Source organism: Tauraco erythrolophus, chromosome 10 (assembly GCF_009769465.1).
Source record: "Tauraco erythrolophus isolate bTauEry1 chromosome 10, bTauEry1.pri, whole genome shotgun sequence".
Classification (NCBI taxonomy): Eukaryota; Metazoa; Chordata; class Aves; order Musophagiformes; family Musophagidae; genus Tauraco; species Tauraco erythrolophus.
The window spans coordinates 3,117,129-3,136,170 of NC_141474.1; positions in this window are offsets into that span (position 1 = coordinate 3,117,129).

A 19,042-nucleotide genomic window follows, 5' to 3' on the forward strand; every position below is an offset into this window, starting at 1 on the left:
TAAAACACAAAGCTATACAGTGGCGTGTAAATTAACAAACTGTAAACGTTTTTAAGGATGTTTTGTTGAAGGGGAGACAAAAAGAAATTCAGCACAGTCGAATTGTGCTAGTGGTGTCCAACTCACCGTATTTATAAGATTATCTGATTTTGATTTTTATTTCCTGTATTTACCATTTAATAGTGGCACCGTGGATCTTCTCTGCCATGCAGTGTTCTTGCTACTTTTAAGGATGTAAAAAATGGCCACTGGCTACTTTTGAAGTGCAGGCTGTCAGTCTGCTATGACATCAAGGTGAAGGCTTCCCGTTCAAGGGGAAAATGTGGTGCAGATGCACAGTTCTGCTCCATACCAGGTACCCTGCTCAGAGTAGGAGCCAGGACACAACAGCCTCTGGGGGGAAGCAGCCTGGGTGGCACAGCCAGGAACATGGCAGGGAGATCAAGATGATTAGTCCCTTCTGCTGAGCACTCATTAGATCACACCCAGATACCGTGTCCAGTTCTGGGCTCCAAGTACAGGAAGGGCATTGACAAACTGGAGCAAGGTCAGGGAGGCCTCCAGAGTGGCCTCCTGAAGTCTCCTTCCATCCCAAGTTACCCCATCATTCAGTGATTTTGCACTTTGAGTGCAGACAAGAAAGCCTGGGATATGGAGAATATTTCAAACCTTTGCATTCGTGAACATTTTTGTTCTTTGCAGCTTGCTCTGCAGCAGGTAGGAAAAACCATGCAGCATGATAGCTGAAAAAGCTTTCATCAGCTTGTGGTTTCCACTGTTCCTAGTGTAATGGAAACATTTCTTCTGCTCCTCACAGCAGCAAAATAATAGCAAAGAAAATTGCTGCAGTCAACTGAGACATGCTGTTTCCATGTCCTCCTCCAAGGTAAAATATTTATTACCTGGTAGAGTGATTGAAGGTCACCCATTCATTGCCTTTTAGAAACGAGTATATAGGGAGAAGAAAAAGGAAAATAAAGTACTCTCTTAAAAGTCTGGAGGCAGGGAACTGTAAGTAATATGCAAAAGGTGGGAGAAGGTAGAAGGAAATGTCCATGTTGGTGCATTACGCTGCTGTGGTACATTACAATAAAGAAAGATGAATGGATAAATAGGTGATAGCAATGGAAAAATAAATGGGCGGTGGATTGGCAAGATGAGGAAAGGTAATTGGTGGTGTCCCAGGTAGGCTGAGGGACTTGTCTGTCCAAACATTAGTAAAATGCTCAATCCTTTTTCCCATGCTACTTCCCCCTGTCAGAGCAAGAGAGATTTCTGAGGCATTTGTGCAGGTTACAGGGGTGATGTGGTGGAGGGTTTCCCTGCAGGGGGGCTGGAACTAGATGATCTTTGAGGTCCCTTCCAACCCAAACCATTCTATGATTCTATTCTACAAAGTATATACAAAGCAGCTTTCTTTAGGATCAGATCAGATACAAGCGAGGCAGGAAGAAAAGGCACGGAGGTTGTTCTCTTGAACCGATGCTGGCCCAGAATTGATATTTTTGCTACAATTTAAAATTCAGATTCCTTAAAGATAAAGCAGAGCTGTGTGATCTTTCATGAAAAATATTCCTTATTACGAATGGGAAAGGAGGGAAATTAAAACAAGGGTGCTCAGCACAGAGTGTACTGTGGCAGACCACATTCTAGAGGGAGTTCAGGGTACGAGAAAACCCTCTGTATACTTGCATGTGATGCTAATGTTTATTCCAGCTTCAAAACTAAACTAAGATACCTTAACAAGAAACATTTGCTTGACAGTGGTATCTTGAACTGCCAGATGCTGTTGGCACTGGTAGATGGACCGATGTGCTGTTGCCGCGGTGCGGCTGTAACTGCGATGTACCTCCTTCCGCTTGCTGGAGCTACAACAATCTGGTGAACACATCCAGTAGCAATCCAGAGGAAAAGCCCTTTGTTGGATCGTAGGAGAGCTGCACAAAGATATGGTAACAGCAGGAATTAAGCCCTTCCATCGAGTGATAGTTCACTTTCATGAAGGCATCGTGCTCAAAGTAGAATCATAGAATCATAAAACGGTTTGGGTTGGAAGGGACCTCAAAGATCATCTAGTTCCACCCCCCCTGCCATGGGCAGGGACACCTTCCACTTGATCAGGTTACTCAAAGCCTCATCCAAACTGGCCTTGAACACTTCCAGGGATGGGGCAGCCACAACTTCTCTGGGCAACCTGTGCCAGTGCATCACCACCCTCAGAGTGAAAAATTTCTTCCTTCTGTCTAATCTAAATCTCCCCTCTTTTAGCTTAAATCCATTTCCCCTTGTCCTGTCACTACACGCCCTTGCAAAAAGTCCCTCTCCATCTTTCCTGTAGCCCCTTTAGGTACTGGAAGGCTGCAATAAGATCACCCCGGAGCCTTCTCTTCTCCACGCTGAATAGCCCCAACTCTCTCAGCCTGTCTTCATAGCAGAGGTGCTCCAGCCCTCGGATCATCTTCGTAGCCTTCCTCTGGACCTGCTCCAGCAGCTCCATGTCCTTCTTATGTTGGGGACCCCAGAGCTGAGCACAGTATTCCAGGTGGGGTCTCAGGAGAGCAGAGCAGAGGGGCAGAATCCCCTCCCTCGCCCTGCTGCCCACGCTGCTTTGGATGCAGCCCAGGACACGGTTGGCTTTCTGGGCTGCCAGTACATGGTGCCGGCTCGTGTTGAGCTTCTCATCAACAAACACCCCCAAGTCCTTCTCCTCAGGGCTGCTCTCAATCCATTCTCTGCCCAGCCTGTACTTGTGCTTGGGATTGCCCCGACCCACGTGCAGGACTCCCTGGCTGTAGATGGGTTTACTAAACCCAAAGAAATCAGTGGTAGAGGATACTTTTCCTTCTAAGGCAGAAGTTATATCACTTTTTGCAACATTCAAATGGGCGTCTTGAAATGTAAGGACTTACCTTGGGTGTACTTGCTAACGGCGTAGTAGGTGATGCTCAGCAGTAGTAAACATCTGGAGACACAGGCTTATCATCTGTTTCAGTAGCAGGTCACACATTCTGGATGCTTCTTTGTGCATGCGATGGAAATAATTCAGTGTGTGTCAGAAACAGTCAGCTGTGCTATAATCTGTGTTAATTTCCTGAACTGATAGGCAATGTAACACCCTGGTTATGTATTTTCAGAACTTTGAAAAGATTGTGGCTTTATTTTGAGACTTGTAGACAAAAATAAGCGGGAAGGAGAAAGCCGTGGCGTATTAACTACTCCCAGAGGTAACATGAATAAATGGGAATTGTAGCAGAATCCATGCTACTCAAGGATCAAAATGCACAAATTAGGGATTCTGGGATTCTGTCAGCTTTATTTCTTTGGAAAAGAAGTTCTGCATGCGACACTACGGGATGTTAAGTATTCAGGCCTCACCACTATTAAGTTCTTGATTTCAATAAAGTCACTGAAAACCAGTATGTAGCCAGCGTTTGGACAATCAGTGCTGACCCAAGAGGGAAAGATATTGCTAAAAATAGCAGTTTGTAAGTCCTGATTGATCTAGGAGTAGCAGAGATGGAAGCAGATAGTAACAGTGGATTTATCTGACCCTAATATAGCCTTAATAAACTCGTGACCGCCACGCACTTCTGAAGCAGCGTGCAGAATGGCAACAGATTTTCAGCAGGAAGGGGCATAAAATATGTCACCAGCTTTGATGGAAGCAGTGTCAGGCCACGTTCTCTAATGCAGATCACTTGTAAAATGACAAAGATGAGAGAGCACGCAGGAAAAAATTATCTCAACTCTTAACAGGCAATATAGTCTAATAGCTTTGGTCGTTGCAGGGGCATGAAGCACTCCAGATACGAGCCAAACAATCATACAACCACCAACTGGTGAACAACAATGTACAGTGGTATCAGTAACTGGTAATAATTCAGGAATATTTAGTATTTTCCAGACAGTGTTTTCATAACACCATTAAATTGCCTTATTCTGAAGGTAATCGTATCAGCGAAGTGAAAACAGAGGTCAAAACTAGCCAAGAACTTTAGGAGTAGCTGCAAGATAATGTTATCTACTTCATAAAATGAAGTTTCAGGCAGTCATCAAAGGATTTTGCCAGTTGAAAAAAAAGAAACATAGTTCAGAATAGCACACCCCCAAATTCCGGCAATGGCCATACAAATGAAAAAGTTAGGATATGAAATTCAGATTCTTAAATATTTCGAAAGGCAAACTCCTAAACCCACTTAGACTGAAAAAAAACCCCCGTATTTACAAAATCTATAGCCTTAGGGTTTGTGCTCAAAAATACACCATATTTTCAGAATATTCCTGCTTCCAGTAGACATTCCGTGTCTCCTTAGTTTATGAAATGTCTTCAAGGTATATTAAGACATTTGACTGAAATAACAGAGCCGGCTAATTTGAGGTGTCGTTTGTAAAGACGTGCTTACGTTGGACTTTTGGGACGGGGTAGCATGCACTTAATAGCTGGTATTAATTCCAAGTTTGATATTTAAGACAGTGTATTAACAGGTGTAAAAATTCAGGGAGACAGAGTGTAATTACTTAATCAGATAATTAGGCAGCTTATTAAAAATATTTTCACTTCGTGGGAACTTTATTTTAGGCGTTTCCTTTATCCCTCTAATGCAGTAAGAGAAGAGAATTAATTCTGTTTATCTAAAACATATTGCTTAGCCACGATAAAAACGAAGGTGATAATTGTTTCTTCTCGCATGTGCTGCCAGAGAAAGCCAGAACTGAACAGACAGAAGCTGTTTACGTGCCCAAAGTAGCCACTTTCTGACTGTTCACAGCCATTCAGGTGCCGTAACGTAGATGGGACTTTGCCAGTTTACGTTGTGGTGTGGATTCTTGCGTGTGTCTGGTCCTACTTTCTTGTCCTCTAAGCTGTACTTCCAGAGTACACTGAAATTTTTGGCTTGAATTCACCAGTGATTTCATCTCTGACAACAGAATGTTCTTCTTGCCCAGCTTATTTCAAGGGATGAGAGTAACACGCTAAACACACGTGGTTTCCTTCTACTTGTGGGTGTTACGACATGTTCCGTGTGGCTAATGGCTATTCAAAATTCAGGCTATAAAAGATAAATTGTTAAAGGGTACCCTTCTACTCCCAGAAATCTGGGGCTGGGAGATAAAGACAAAATAGTGATCACTCATAAGCAACTAGGAAAGCAATAAAATGTTGCTCCTCTTGAATGCTACATCAAAGGAGTCTTCTAATTAAGAATATGTCTAGAAACAAAAACATGAAAAGGAAGCCCACTCACTATAGTAACTGCTCTAAGACTTTATACTCCTGGCCTGGGAGTACTCTTTGCTTTCCCACTGAGCATTTTTATTCTCTTTTGAAGGAGATGAAGGTATGTGTGTGGCTGGCAAACTGTCACTGACCTTCTTCTGGTCTCTTACCACCATGTGCAATAAAGATTCTTCATCCTTTCTTCTCTTCTGGAGGGACAAAGTCCTGCCGTCCCATAACACACTTCCCACTGGTGGCATGGCGAGGGGCCAAGGCCAGTTTGTGCTGGGAAACAGGAACTTAGCAAGCAGCAGCAGTGGGAGAGTTTCTGAGTGAGGGGGGGACAGAATAGCAGAAAAAGTCGTGTCCCCCCCCCAGGAAAGAGAATTGTAGTGGGGGATACAGGACCAGGAATTTTTCTACTCCTGCTCTTTGATAGAATGATTCAGGCCCCCTTTATTTTCCAGTGTGTCAAACTACTGTGTCTGAAATCCGCAGTGCGGGTTGGCAGCAAAGAGAACACACAGCTAAAGCACTGGAGAAGTTCCCCAAGATATTTCGGGCAAGTCACTAGGGATATATCCAGCCAGTCCTGGAGTGTGCCAGAACCTCTTCTTGGGACTTGGATTTCCAAGCAAGTTTGTGTTTTGTGCTGCTGGTAACTTTCCAGTATTTAACCAAAAGCCGTAATTTCCTTTTTCAATTTTCAATTAAGCGATTGTTTCAAAATAATTACAAATGAATCATTGCAAATCTGCTTTAAAGGCTTAACATTTCTCTGTTGGATTTGCAAAGGAGGATTTTTTTAAATGCTTTAGTGAAACAGAAGCTATTCCTGTGGTTACATTTCCCTGCAAAAAGGGCAGTAAAGAGGACAGAATCCACGTCAAGCTCCATCTATTTTTCCTTTTTTGCTACTTTATTTACATTTCACATTATAACAAGTGGATTGAGAGGAAAGAGATCATTTTTAGTGGTTTTTTTAACCTTCTTTTTTCCTCAAAATAGTTGAGGAGATATTGCACATGCTTTCAGAAGGATCTAAGTAGTCCCTGGGCAAAGAGGAATGCAGAATGCTTCAGCTCCAGCGCCTAGCAGAGGTAATTTCAGCAGAAATAAGGACAAGATAAAACCATTTTTACAGCTTTTTAATTTGTGGTTCAGCAAACACGTTCCTAACGTCCTATCCTCTGCAGCAAGGAAACGAGTGTGCTTAACACCTATCGAACGTGGTTTCCCACAGGGGAAATTTTGTACACAATGCTTTGAAATAGTTTGCTTTTTTTTTTTTTTATAACTATGTATGCATTGCAAAGACAAGGTCAAAGGCTTTTGAAGCGTGGAGGGTGGTGGGGTTTGGGGGAACAGCTCTGGAGGCTGAGGCTAACCCGTAGTAAAGCCATCTCTTGCACTGATGAACTTTTCATTTGTGGTGAAGAAACTACGTGGTGCCCGGGAGAACAAATTTAACAATCAGTGTTCTCATCCTAGAGCTCTAGATGGTGTTTTTTTAGGTATGTGACCCAAGACAGCACAGCAGTAAGATCAGAAACCGGGCAACCTTTGCAGGAAGAAGCGACACCTGCGTACGAGCTCTCCTTGGACCTGGAACAGAAGCAGCAAACTTCAAGCTGAGCGTAGATGGAAACTCTGAACTTGCCACTGAATGTTTCTGTACTGTAGGGCTACCTGGTGGTTGGTTAACGCAGCTGTTGATCTCTGATTAGGTGCGAGTAAGAGCTTTTTCACACGAGCTAGTTAAGCTAACTGGTATTTAAGACAACTGTCTGATGCCCTCTGGTGGAGTTTCCACATCAGACAACAGTAGAACCGAGATTCTTACCCCGTCCTCACATCATCTGCAAAGATCTCTTTAAGGAAGGGCACAAGTAAGTTTAGTCACATTTCATTTATATGAAACAGATGCAATCAAAGATAGAAATATTTTTTTTTCTGCAATTATTAGTCCTGCAAATGGAGTTTTTTCTGCAATTACTAGTACAGTCCTGCTAGTCAATGGCCTGACCAAGAGCGCTTTTGCTGCGGTTGTGGAAGGTTTATGCTTGCCCTGAAAAGCATGCCAGAAGTAAGTAAGCATGAGGATGTCTTGGCCCGTTGTGTTTGTCTTTACAAGGCCGTTTTAAAAGGGATGAACAAGAGAATATTTGTAAAGAGACAAAGATAAGGACAGAAGTAGGCAAAGAAGAGGAGAAGGGCAAAAAAAAAAAAAATCAGGATACAGTTTTAGTCATCCCTGGTGTAGGCATCAGTTATAGGAGATGAATGACTACTCCTTCCCTCTCTTTATACCTTATTTTAAAGGATTTGTCGTAGCACAGACTTACCTTGTTTTGTAGCTGCTCAAAGCGTGCGACCCCCAGATGACTGTACCATCACGTGTGGGCTAATTTCCATCAGTGGAGAAGCGAAACAGATGATTGTGCCACGCGCTTTAGAGGCTGGTTAAATTTTGCCAGACTGTCCCTGAGCTATGTGATTCAAATATAATTCAAAGATGCCTTCTTTTAACTCATCTGTTTTTTCCATTGTTTGAACTCAAGCAGTGACCTCCAGAAATTGGGAAAAAGAGGTGTGTGCCAGCTGTGCTCTTGTTCCAAGTCAGCGTGTGACTCACCAAAGAAATTCTGCCCACTTCTTTTTAACACGACTCTTTTCTCATAAACATCAAGAGTTGCTTAACTCCAAGACAGTTCTGCTGCTGTAGTCTGGACAGCCCTCGAATTTGGGGCACAGAGCTCTAATTTGTTTGAGGGTGGTAATGCATATTGGGCACACTCACGTTTCAGTCCGACTTCCTCAAAAGAATTTTGCAGTTAGTTTCTTCCCAAGGAGGCCCAGCCCAATTTCTGCTTGTGCTACAGGCTGCCTGGGTGAACCTAAGCAAGTCACTTAAGGTTTGTGAATCAGCTCCCACACCTGAAGACAAGGATAACAATTGTCAGATAATCTTCTACAAGGATAACAATTGCCAGATAATCTTCTAAACATCTTTTGAATTGGGGATCCACGGTGGACTTTGATAGCTGCTGAGGGCAGGCGTTATGTTAGAAGTCTAAAGAAGAAATAATTTCCCTTTTTGGGTTCCACTTCCACTCCTCTTTCACTATTTTCAGGCTGAGAGGTGGAAGCAAGATCTTGGCTGTACGTAGTTACTTGGTTTTAAAGTCTGTGGTTCTGCTATTTGGAAAAGTTTTGCCTTCCAAATGACAAGCGAGAACACAATTTAAAGAAAAATAGCGTCATACAGTAAGACAAGAAAGGCAGCTCAGCGTTGACTTTCGCGCTGTTCTTTTTCCTTGGGATGAAATCTGTCAGAATAGAGATTTAGAAGTTAGCTGCCTGGAAGTGAAACCCCTAGAGCTGAGAGTCTTTGTTAAAAGGTCACAGAATTTATTATTGTCTTTAGAACGAGCAGTGGGAAGGCTACAAACTACTTAAGGCAAAGAGGGGAAAATGGAACAAGCCAATCTTTCCAGGTAAAGCAACTGATGAGTGTTCATGTACAGTCATTTTAAACTTCCGACAGGAGACAATTCCCCACAATATTGGCATTGTGCAGTTAAAAAATGGCAGTGTTAATGCATGTTTAAAGCTATTCTGTTTCCATTGCCGTCTTCATGCCTAGTTGATTGGAAAGATTGATACTGTGCCTCAGGTTCCCTGTCATTGAGTATATTTTTCTATATTGATTGTTGCAACATATATGAGCACGTGTGACCAACCCAGATTATTTACGTTACGCAGCGGTGTGGTCTCTTGGGGCAGCGCGTTTACAAAGCCATCGAAAGCGGTTTCAGAGGGAGCTGACAGGTTACTACGATGTTTATTCTCGTTACAGTCTCACTGGGAGTCTGGTTTCATCTAATTAACAGAACAGTGGGAACACCACGACCATAAAAATTAGAAGCACTAACGAACTCTTCTCTTACGTAGCCAGTGTGACTGACTGGAAAAAGAGAGGCATTGCAAAGAATGCAGAACAGGGGAATGCTCCAGGGTGACTAATAGGTCAAAAAAGCTATTTTTTTTTTCACTCATAATGTTAAACTGGGCTTTTTTTTCCACGCAACGTGCTCTAAGCACCTTCTTTAGGTATTCTGAATTGTCCTCCCTGCGCTTAGATGTGTCAGAATTGACTAAGCTAGCAAAATAGCCTTGGTCTTCTGAATCATAGGTGTATAGAGTGAGCTAAAGCTGCAGTTCTAGGTTTCTGCCCGGATCCAAACTTGGAAAAGTAAGCTGCAGTACAATTTGAAGCTGAGCTTAGAAAGCTAAGGAAGAGGAAATTGAGGAAGATATGATTTGACAGGTTTAATCAGAAGGACAAAAACCTGATTTTAAGTTCTTAAAAACAGTTCTTCATTAGTTTTGGGTTTATTTGTTTGGGTTTTTTTTGTTTTTTTGTTTTTTTTTTTTTAAATCTGTCTCAATTACAACTTTGGAATAAAAAAATTGAGGGGAAAGGAAGGAAGGAAGAAAATAGAATGTAGTGATTCTCTTCAGGTAGTGATTCTGTAGTATCTACGTGGTTAAGATGCATAAATCATGCCTACTTTCAGAAAGAACATGAGTCTCTTTGAAAACTACACTTTCTCAAAGGTCAAAGCCAAAGATTTGAAACATGTTGAAATTAGTGGAAGCAGGTTGGAGAAAGTTAACGTCTTTTTTAGCCACGAGCCACAAAAATAAGGGTTTTTTGGTAATAATTTAGCAACAAGAGAGAACATTTCATTAAGAAAAGTTAAAACACGCCTATTTCAAACCCTGGAAACAATTTAAAAAATACTGTTTGAAAGGAGCTCCAGGCATCACTAGTAATAAGCTCAGCAGTAGTGGGAGGAAACTGTCCATAGATACCAAACCACTTACTACCTTAAAAGAGTCAGCATCGTTGGGAGCTTTGTTACATTCTTCTGTATTCTTTACAGAACTGCCTACTCTGTTTCAGGAACAGGTATGTTGAAGTAAATCATACACAGGGATGGTTTCAATTCATGAAACTTTGTGGGTTCCTTTTCCTGCTACTTTCAATGGTTTATTTTGCAGAAGTCTAGTTGGTTGGTGTGCATCATCAGAGGGTTTTGGGGGCGAAGGATGACCTAAATCCACAAGGCAAGTATAGAAATAGCTTTCACCAACTTCCAGGCTTAGCACATGTCTTGGTCCTAAACACTTACCTCCAGCAGCAACAGTTGGAGCCACACTATCTTATTCACCTTGGAGATATAACATCAGATCATAGGTTAGTCAGACAAACAAAAATTACAAGTGCATTTTTAGGAGGCTTCATCCACTACTGGACCAGGAAGTCTATAGAAAAAAAAATATCTGTGTCTAAAAAAGTCAGTGATACAGAGTTCTTGGACAATGAAACTACAGAGTACACATACCTGCTTCCCCAAAGCAGCTGGATTTAAGTTTCCACAAAGCAGCTGAAAACAAATTTTTAATATTTGGTAACAATTTAGCAAGAATAGAGAACATTTCATTAAGAAAAGTTAAAACAAGCCTACTTCAAACCCTGGAAACAATTTAAAAAATACTCTTTGAAAGGAGTTCCAGGCATCACTAGTAATAAGCTCAGTGGTAGTGGGTTCCTTTGCCCTTTCTCGTGAAATAATTTACAGTAGGATGGTGCAGCCATTGAGCAGTGAATAATCAAACAGGCCACCCGGCAGAAAGATTTTCCAAAGGCACCTACAGAAAATGGATGGCCAGTATCTATGAATTTTTCCTGAAAACAGGCATCTACTTCTCATCCCAACCTACAAGTAAAAAGCCTTCTCAAATGTATAGATTAAATACCATAAACATTGCAGCAGAGTGTTAGCCAAAAGTCAAAGCGTTCTCTGTGTTCTTCTCATCTTTATGAGACGTAATTTCTCATCTTAGTTTCTTGCAGCTTTTTGATGATAAACTAGGAAAACATCATGAAGAGAAATCTTGGAACATTGAGCGGGGATGACGAAGCAGTGTGAACAACTTGACAGAGTGTAAAAAAGACAACAGGGAGGAAGGAAACAGAAGAGAAAGTGGTTTGGCAATGAGCCCATGAGAGGAGGATGTAGAGCTGTGGTGATGAAGTGCTAGCCCCGCATCGTTTCCTCTTGTACGAATTCTTAAAACTCCTCAGGGTTTGTGCCCCATCCCTTGCCTGTTGTGGGAGTCGGGACCATACATTTCCATCTCCAGATAAAGAGGTGGGGTCATTCTCTCTCATACCAGAAGAAGAGGACCCATACATTGAGCACATTTTCTGTCTCAGAGTTGCTGTTTTAGATGGTTATAATCTCAGCTGGACAACCTGAGAACCTGCTGCCAGGAGGAAAAGGTCATGTCACACCTCTCTGAACTTTCTCTGCTGCAGATACAATGGGCCTTCTGTGCAAAACACTTCAGATTCGGAATAGAGACGAAAAACCTGTCTGATTTTTTCCTGCCTCCACTGAGTTCAGGGACAATCACTGCTGCATAGTTATTGTTCGTTTACCACGGGGAGTAGCAAGAAGGCTGAAGGTGGTATGAAGGTGGTGAGACTCAAAGCAATTTGCTTCAACTTCAGCTGAAGCCCATGATGGGAAGAGTAGAAGACGACCTGCGTGGCCAGCAGGTTGAGGGAGGGGATTCTGCCCCTCTACTCTGCTCTCCTGAGACCCCACCTCGAATACTGCGTTCAACTCTGGAGTCCCCAACACAAGAAGGGCATGGAGCTGCTGGAGCAAGTCCAGAGGAGGCCATGGAGATGATCCGAGGGCTGGAGCACCTCTGCTATGGAGACAGGCTGAGAGAGTTAGGGCTGTTCAGCATGGAGAAGAGAAGGCTCCGGGGTGACCTTATTGCAGCCTTCCAGTACCTAAATGGGGCCTACAGGAAAGCTGGAGAGGGACTTTTTACAAGGGCGTGTAGTGATAGGACAAGGGGCAATGGCTTTAAACTGAAAGAGGGGAGATTTAGATTAGATCTAAGGAAGAAATTTTTCACTCTGAGGGTGGTGAGGCACTGGATCAGGTTGCCCAGAGAAGTTGTAGATGCCCCATCCCTGGAAGTGTTCAAGGCCAGGTTGGATGAGGCTTTGGGCCACCTGGTGTAGTGGAAGGTGTCCCTGCCCATGGCAGGGGGGTTGGAACTAGATGATCTTTGAGGTCCCTTCCAACTCTAACCATTCTATGATTCTAAGGCACATTACCTTGAGGAGATAAAGACACTAACACCAGCTCAGTGCATTTTGTGGTGAGGGTAACTGTTGTCAGTAAACCAGAGACAACCAGCGGAGAGCTGGACCATGGTGAATTGAGGATGCTAGGAATGATTTTGCTTTCTGAAGAAAACTAATTGCCTGATAACCCTTCATTAACAAAGCTCGGGTTGCCTGGGAGCCTTTCGGAGTGTGATGAGTGGCCACAACCTAGGTATCTGAAAAATAGGGAGGTAAGTTTGCTAGGCCGATAGGGACTTTTGTGCTGAAAGACCTTACCGGAGAAGGAGGATGTTGTGGGAGATTCTCTTTGTGACCAGAAGAGCCTACACAAGTCAATGTGCGGGAGAGGGCGCCAGATAGCAAGGAGTAGCTTTTGGACCGTTAACATCTTCGTAAAATAGGAAGAGAAAAGCTAGTTTGAAGTTCTGGTTGAGGTTATGTTTTTGCATAACCTCAGAGAGTTAGAGTGGACAACGGAGCATCCATGATTTCGGTAGCTGGTGCGTTCAACGTTTGTTGCAACAGGATATATGAATATCGACCGAAAATCTGATTCCTGTCGTTCATGTCTGCAACTCTGGCCTTTGATCAGTTAGAAGGAGAATCTTTCTCACTCCTCTATAATTAGCTGTGTGAGAGCAAACCCAGCAGGAACTGTATAGCTTCCTTTATTTTCGTTGTGTCACGCCAGTACTTCGTTACAGCCATGTGATACCAGTCTCTGCAGTCAACTAGTTCCTTGTTAAATTAGAAGACTCACTTACAAAGACTCTGAATTGATAGAGTTGGCATCGCTGTCTCTGCTCCCAGAGTGTTGAATTAGGCAACATGCAACTAGGTGAGAACTTTGTCTCCAGTAGAAGGTGCCTTTGCTTTGCAGACAACAGGGACCTTCAGGACACAGGACACCGGAGCGCTGTCGGACAGGTTCTGCCGACTCCTTCTGCAGTGGCAAATCCAGCATTTGTGTGAACTGCACTTAGTGGCAACTACTTGTACCTGTCCTATCCTCAAACGTAGCGTGCTTCCTAGGAACATCTTCACACTTGGTGGACTTTTGTAGTCCTTCACCTATTCGCACAGGTTGCCACTTGATGGGAAACTTACACTGAACTCTTTAAATTCACATATCCAAACTTCTCTCCTATTTCACTGCTATCAGAACCTATTGGCAGGAAGACCTTTGTGCCCCACGAGTGACAATCTTCATGACTGGGCTTTGTGTCTTTCCTCCACCGCGGCTCCCCTAGCAGCTGTAACTACGCTACTCCTCACCTTCCCTTGCAGGTACACCTGAACACGGCAGGCACAGCTGTCATTTGTGAACCTCCTTCTAGTGATAACCACCATCGATGGTGGCCAGAGTTAAGGCTGGTCTCTTTTTTTTTTTATCATTTATTTGTTTTGTCCATGGACTAACAGTGCAACCAATCCCCTCAGCTGAGAGCCAGCAGCCGCGTGGCTAGCAGCGATAAAGAGAAGGAAGGAGGAGCAAGTGAGAGTTTGACCTCACAACCTTTGTCTAGATTTCTGGTTCTTTTGAGTATTTCCTCTTGTTATTCTCTCAAGTATTTAGGGAAGGAGAAGGGAACCGTAGCCAAACCATTATGCACGCTTATTCCATAATGTAAACATTTTTTCGTCTCTCTTTTTTTTTTTTTTCTTTTTTTCTTTTCTTTTTGGCAGTTGTTTAAATAGCTGTAGAAGTATACCAGAGAAATAGAGGACAGAGTCTAAAACATTGCAAGATTTTATTCTGGGCAGTGCGCCAAGTAACAGGTAATTGTTGGCAGGACTACGAGGTTAGTTTTGCATACTGCTTTCAGTCGACAGCGATGATGTGTGTGCACAAAATGAGGGTTGAATACAGGCCCTCAGGCAGTGGCTGGGACCTTTACAGCTCAATTATTCTATAAAGGCAAAGTCATAGAATCATAGAACGGTTTGGGTTGGAAGGGACCTCAAAGATCATCCACTTCCAACCCCCCTGCCATGGGCAGGGATACCCTCCACTACACCAGGTTGCCCAAAGCCTCATCCAACCTGGCCTTGAACACTTCCAGGGATGGGGCAGCCACAACTTCTCTGGGCAACCTGTGCCAGTGCATCATCACCCTCAGAGGGAAAAATTTCTTGCTTAGATCTAATTGAAATCGTCCCTCTTTCAGTTTAAAGCCATTGCCCCTTGTCCTGTCACTACATGTCCTTGTACGAAGTCCCTCTCCAGCTTTCCTGTAGCCCCTTTAGGTACTGGAAGGCTGCTAGAAGGTCTCCATGGAGCCTTCTCTTCTCCAGGCTGAACAACCTCAACTCTCTCAGCCTGTCTCCATAGCAGAGGTGCTTCAGCCCTCAGATCACCTTTGTGGCCCTCCTCTGGACCCACTCCAACAGTTCCATGTCCTTCTGTGTTGAGGGCCCCAGAGCTGAACGCAGCACTGCAGGGGGTTCTCAGGAGAGCAGAGCAGAGGGGCAGAATCCCCTCCCTCGACCTGCTGCCCACACTGCTTTGGATGCAGCCCAGGACACGGTTGGCTTTCTGGGCTGCCAGCGCACATTGCCAGCTTGTGTTGAGCTTCTCATCAACCAACACCCCCAAGTCCTTTTCCTCAGGGCTGCTCTCAATCCATTCTCCGCCCAGCCTGTACTTGTGCTTGGGATTGCCCCGACCCACGTGCAGGCCTTGAGAAACCTCATTTTGAAATGGAGTGGGTGGCTGTTGTAGAACCTTAGTGCCCTCAATTTCAGCCTCCTGCCCTCTTCCGTGTTACTTGGCTCTCTGGTCCTTGACAAAGTGCTTAAAGACCACCCAATTCTGTCCGGTACTTACGCAGGCTGTGCAAAGGGGAATGAAAGACTTGGACAAAAGCTGCCCTTCAGCTAGTTCAATTACTAAATATCCAGCAGGACATCAGAAATAAAACAAGGCCACTGCTGTTTGTTCTGATGGACATTTAGACAGGCAAGCTCTAATGTGCGTATCCGAACACGTCAAGGGAAAACACATGAAGGCTAACACAAACAAGTTGCTTGAAGGAGATATTCTGTCTGTATGTAAGTTAAAAAAAAAAAATAACTCACTGTGAGAACAATTAAACACAGGAATAGGTTGCCAGGGAGGTGGTAGAATTTCCCTCACTGGAAATGTCCAAGACTTGGCTTGACAGAGCCCTGGACAACCTAACTCAATGGCCCTGTTTCCAGCAGAAGGCTGGAGACCAGATGGTCTCCAGAAGTCTCTTCCAATTTAGATTTTTCCTGTGATCTATAATAATACTCCTAATCATCATGTTTCAAAGTTGGAATAACAGAAGGATGTTGTTATTTTCTCTCATGTCAGGCAAATGAAGATTCCAGTGCCTACGGAAATACTAACTTTATTACGAAACAGAAAAGGAAGGAAAAGCAATAGTTGCATTTCATTTACAAACATTATTGCAACCAACTGTGGTCAAACCCAACCTGGTAAAGTTGAACCGCATAGATAACCCAAAGAATATAAGTTTCTGCTAAACATTATCAAAAGAAGTCACAAAATGATCTTTTTTTCTGCGGAGGGCTGCTTTACTGCATTAAATACACCTGAATGTTTAATGCACAGCTAAACTGTGGGACTTACCATGATGGATGCGTGTATGAAAACTGGGAATTTTTTTAATCAGTATTATGCTTTCCTACAAAAGCGAAATAAACACTAACGTTTAAATTGCTTTGAAAAAAAAAGAGACTCACTACTAATTTGATAGTTTATCAATTGTAAGTAGATTGCTATTATACAAAAATGCACAAGTTAGGGCAAAAGGAGATATTAGATACTGTCTAATTTTTACAGATTGAGACTATATTTTGCACTGCTCCTACAGCAAAGCAGGGTGTTTGGTGTTACACAGATTAGTGTTAACCACTTTCAGAGATGTAACAGACACCCCTAGCTTGGCCAGGCACTTGACGTGCGTATATGAGTTGCGTGACAATAATGCAGGAGTTTACTTTTCTCAGGGTTTTTTTTTCCTTATGTTTTTTAGCATTAGTTAACATAAAATCATATAGTTAACATAGAAGATTGTCAAATAAAGCAAAGCTAATGCAACTCATTTTGTCCTAGATGGACATATATGTTTCACAAAGATACACAAAGACGCTATTTTGAGAGAACCCAAGTCAGGTAACGAGCTAAAAATGCAGATTATTTGTTACCCACAGTAACAACTAGAAGATCAATACAGTAAGCGTAAGAAAATCAGTGCCCAGGTAAGTAATATATGAATTAATTACATTTGCTGTCCTAAAGGATAACGAAAAACCCTGTGTCCAGATATTGCTACCCAGGTAAGTCTTGGTAATAATTCATTGCTAAGATTCTTGCGTCCTGCTTTACTGTAAGATGCTTGGTGTGATTTATATACCCATCGGCATCGCTGTGGCAGATCCTGCGCCGTTATCGAACATAGCGTGACACAAAATATACTGGAATGGGGGAGCTGCCCCCGGACGTGCTGGTGCAGTCGAGTAGGTGATGTCCTTCTCTTGTCTGGGCTAATTCTTGTGTGACTGCAGATGAGCCGGAGAGGAGCATGAAGCTAACAGGATTACAAGGATCAGCGGGTGCCTCACCCACCGACGTGATTAGTACATGGTGTCCTTTGTTGTGAAGGCTCATCACCACGTGGCTTTTCCCATGTCAGAAGCCAGGCTTCATGGATGGACTTAGATGGAAGTGTTCAAGGCCAGGTTGGATGAGGCTTTGAGCAACCTGGTGTAGTGGAAGGTGTCCCTGCCCATGGCAGGGGGGTTGGAACTAGATGAGCTTTGAGGTCCCTTCCAACCCAAACCATTCTGTGATTCTATGACTTATGCTCTGAGCATCTAAACTTAATGAACAGAAAAATTTGTAAACGTTCTGGAATCCATTCACTGTAAGTTAAAAACATAGTAGTGCTAAAGTTTTTATAAAATGATCTAGAAAGAAAACGAAGCAGACGAGACAATCGCTTCTGAGAGAGAGGGGAAAAAATACCAAAAATCCAAACTATTCAGCTTTCCTTTGTGTATTCTTTTGAACTCTTGCAGCCCATTCAGTGTGCAAGATGGTTTAGCAAATCCCATTTCAGTCACTACATATGCCTTCTTGGATAGGCTCCCAATGAGAAGCTTCTCCACGGAAAATGGAGACTTGGAACAGGAAGGCTGTGTTTAAACCCTGTGCTTACTCTTAATGAATATACTCGGAATAAAAAGCAACCAAAACCATCTGGGCCCAGAAGAAGCAAATCCAGATGTCGTGGGGATTTAGCCCTCTCCTTCGTTAATCATGTCTGCGGGATCATTCAGCTTCTGCAGCACATGCCTGCTGTACTTTTGAAGGGTCGTTAATAATGCAGGAACATCAGCTCACTTTGGAAGAACGTTTCGGTCACATCTTTGCTAATCAAATGGAAACAGAGTTTCTTACTCCTCTGAGTGGAGTCACACTACAGTTTACTTCATGAAGAAGAAAAATGACAGATCTAATTCCTAGCTTTTGATGTCTTGCCTCGCTAACAGCTGTTTAAAGGCAGTGGGATGCCTTGAGCCTTCCTCCGTTACCTGAGCCGAAAGCCTTTAACGCTGCCTCCTTCAAATTCCACCCTATGGACTCATGTCCACCACCTCTGAAGGTTTTCCTTTTTGTCTTCCCAAGCAGGTGCGGCTGCCCGTCTGAGACAGTAAAGAATCCATTGGGTTTCCAACAGACAGATTTTTATCCTGGATTTTCTGCTGAGATCAACAGATTGAGCCGTGCCTTTGCTCTTCTGTAGCCGTGTGAGCGCCAGGCAGTGAAAAGTGCAGTCAACTACGGGTTTTTTACTGGTTTCTATACTCCACCTCAGTTTCAAGGTGAGGGAACAAATCAATGTGTCTTGTTTGACAATGAGGAAGCTTGCTTCAACAATTAATTTACAAAGGCCTGTATGTTAGCTACTTTGACAAGAACGTCCTAACTAATTAAAATCCAGCCTCTAATGGCAGCTGAGCAGGAATGATCACTTCTAGCTGTGTCGTTTAACAGATTTCATAACCTAGTGGCTAAGCAGAGGAGGAAACGGTGTCTGAATTTACCAAATATGATTTGTCTGTTTCGTAAACAAGAAGAGTTCAACACGTATAATTTATTTTAGTTTACATATATACAAAACTCTGTAATTACTTGGCCACTGAGACAGGCAAATGAAGTATGCAACAGCTGGAGGTGATTCTCAGCTCCAGGATTCTTCATTTATAGGCAATAAAACCAAGAATCACATCTTAAAGATTCTGAATTTCACACTCCTATTCAGGGTCTTCATTCCTTTCCCAGATCCCCTTAGTCCCATGTCATGTCCTAACAATCATGAGTTTCCTCCTTACCGATTCCCATTTGTATTGGGTTTGCTGCACCTCTTTACTTTCCTGTTCTTCTAGATCCAGCATTGCCTCTCCAGCCTTCCAAAAGCAGATTCCAGCTTTGAAGAGTCTAAAGACAAGGCTGACATCTAAAGAACAAGCTCAAAACAGGGTTCTCGTTGGGTTCCTGACATGGCAGGTGACAGGGCCAACAGCATTCCTGCAGTAAAACCAGAAAGGGAAGG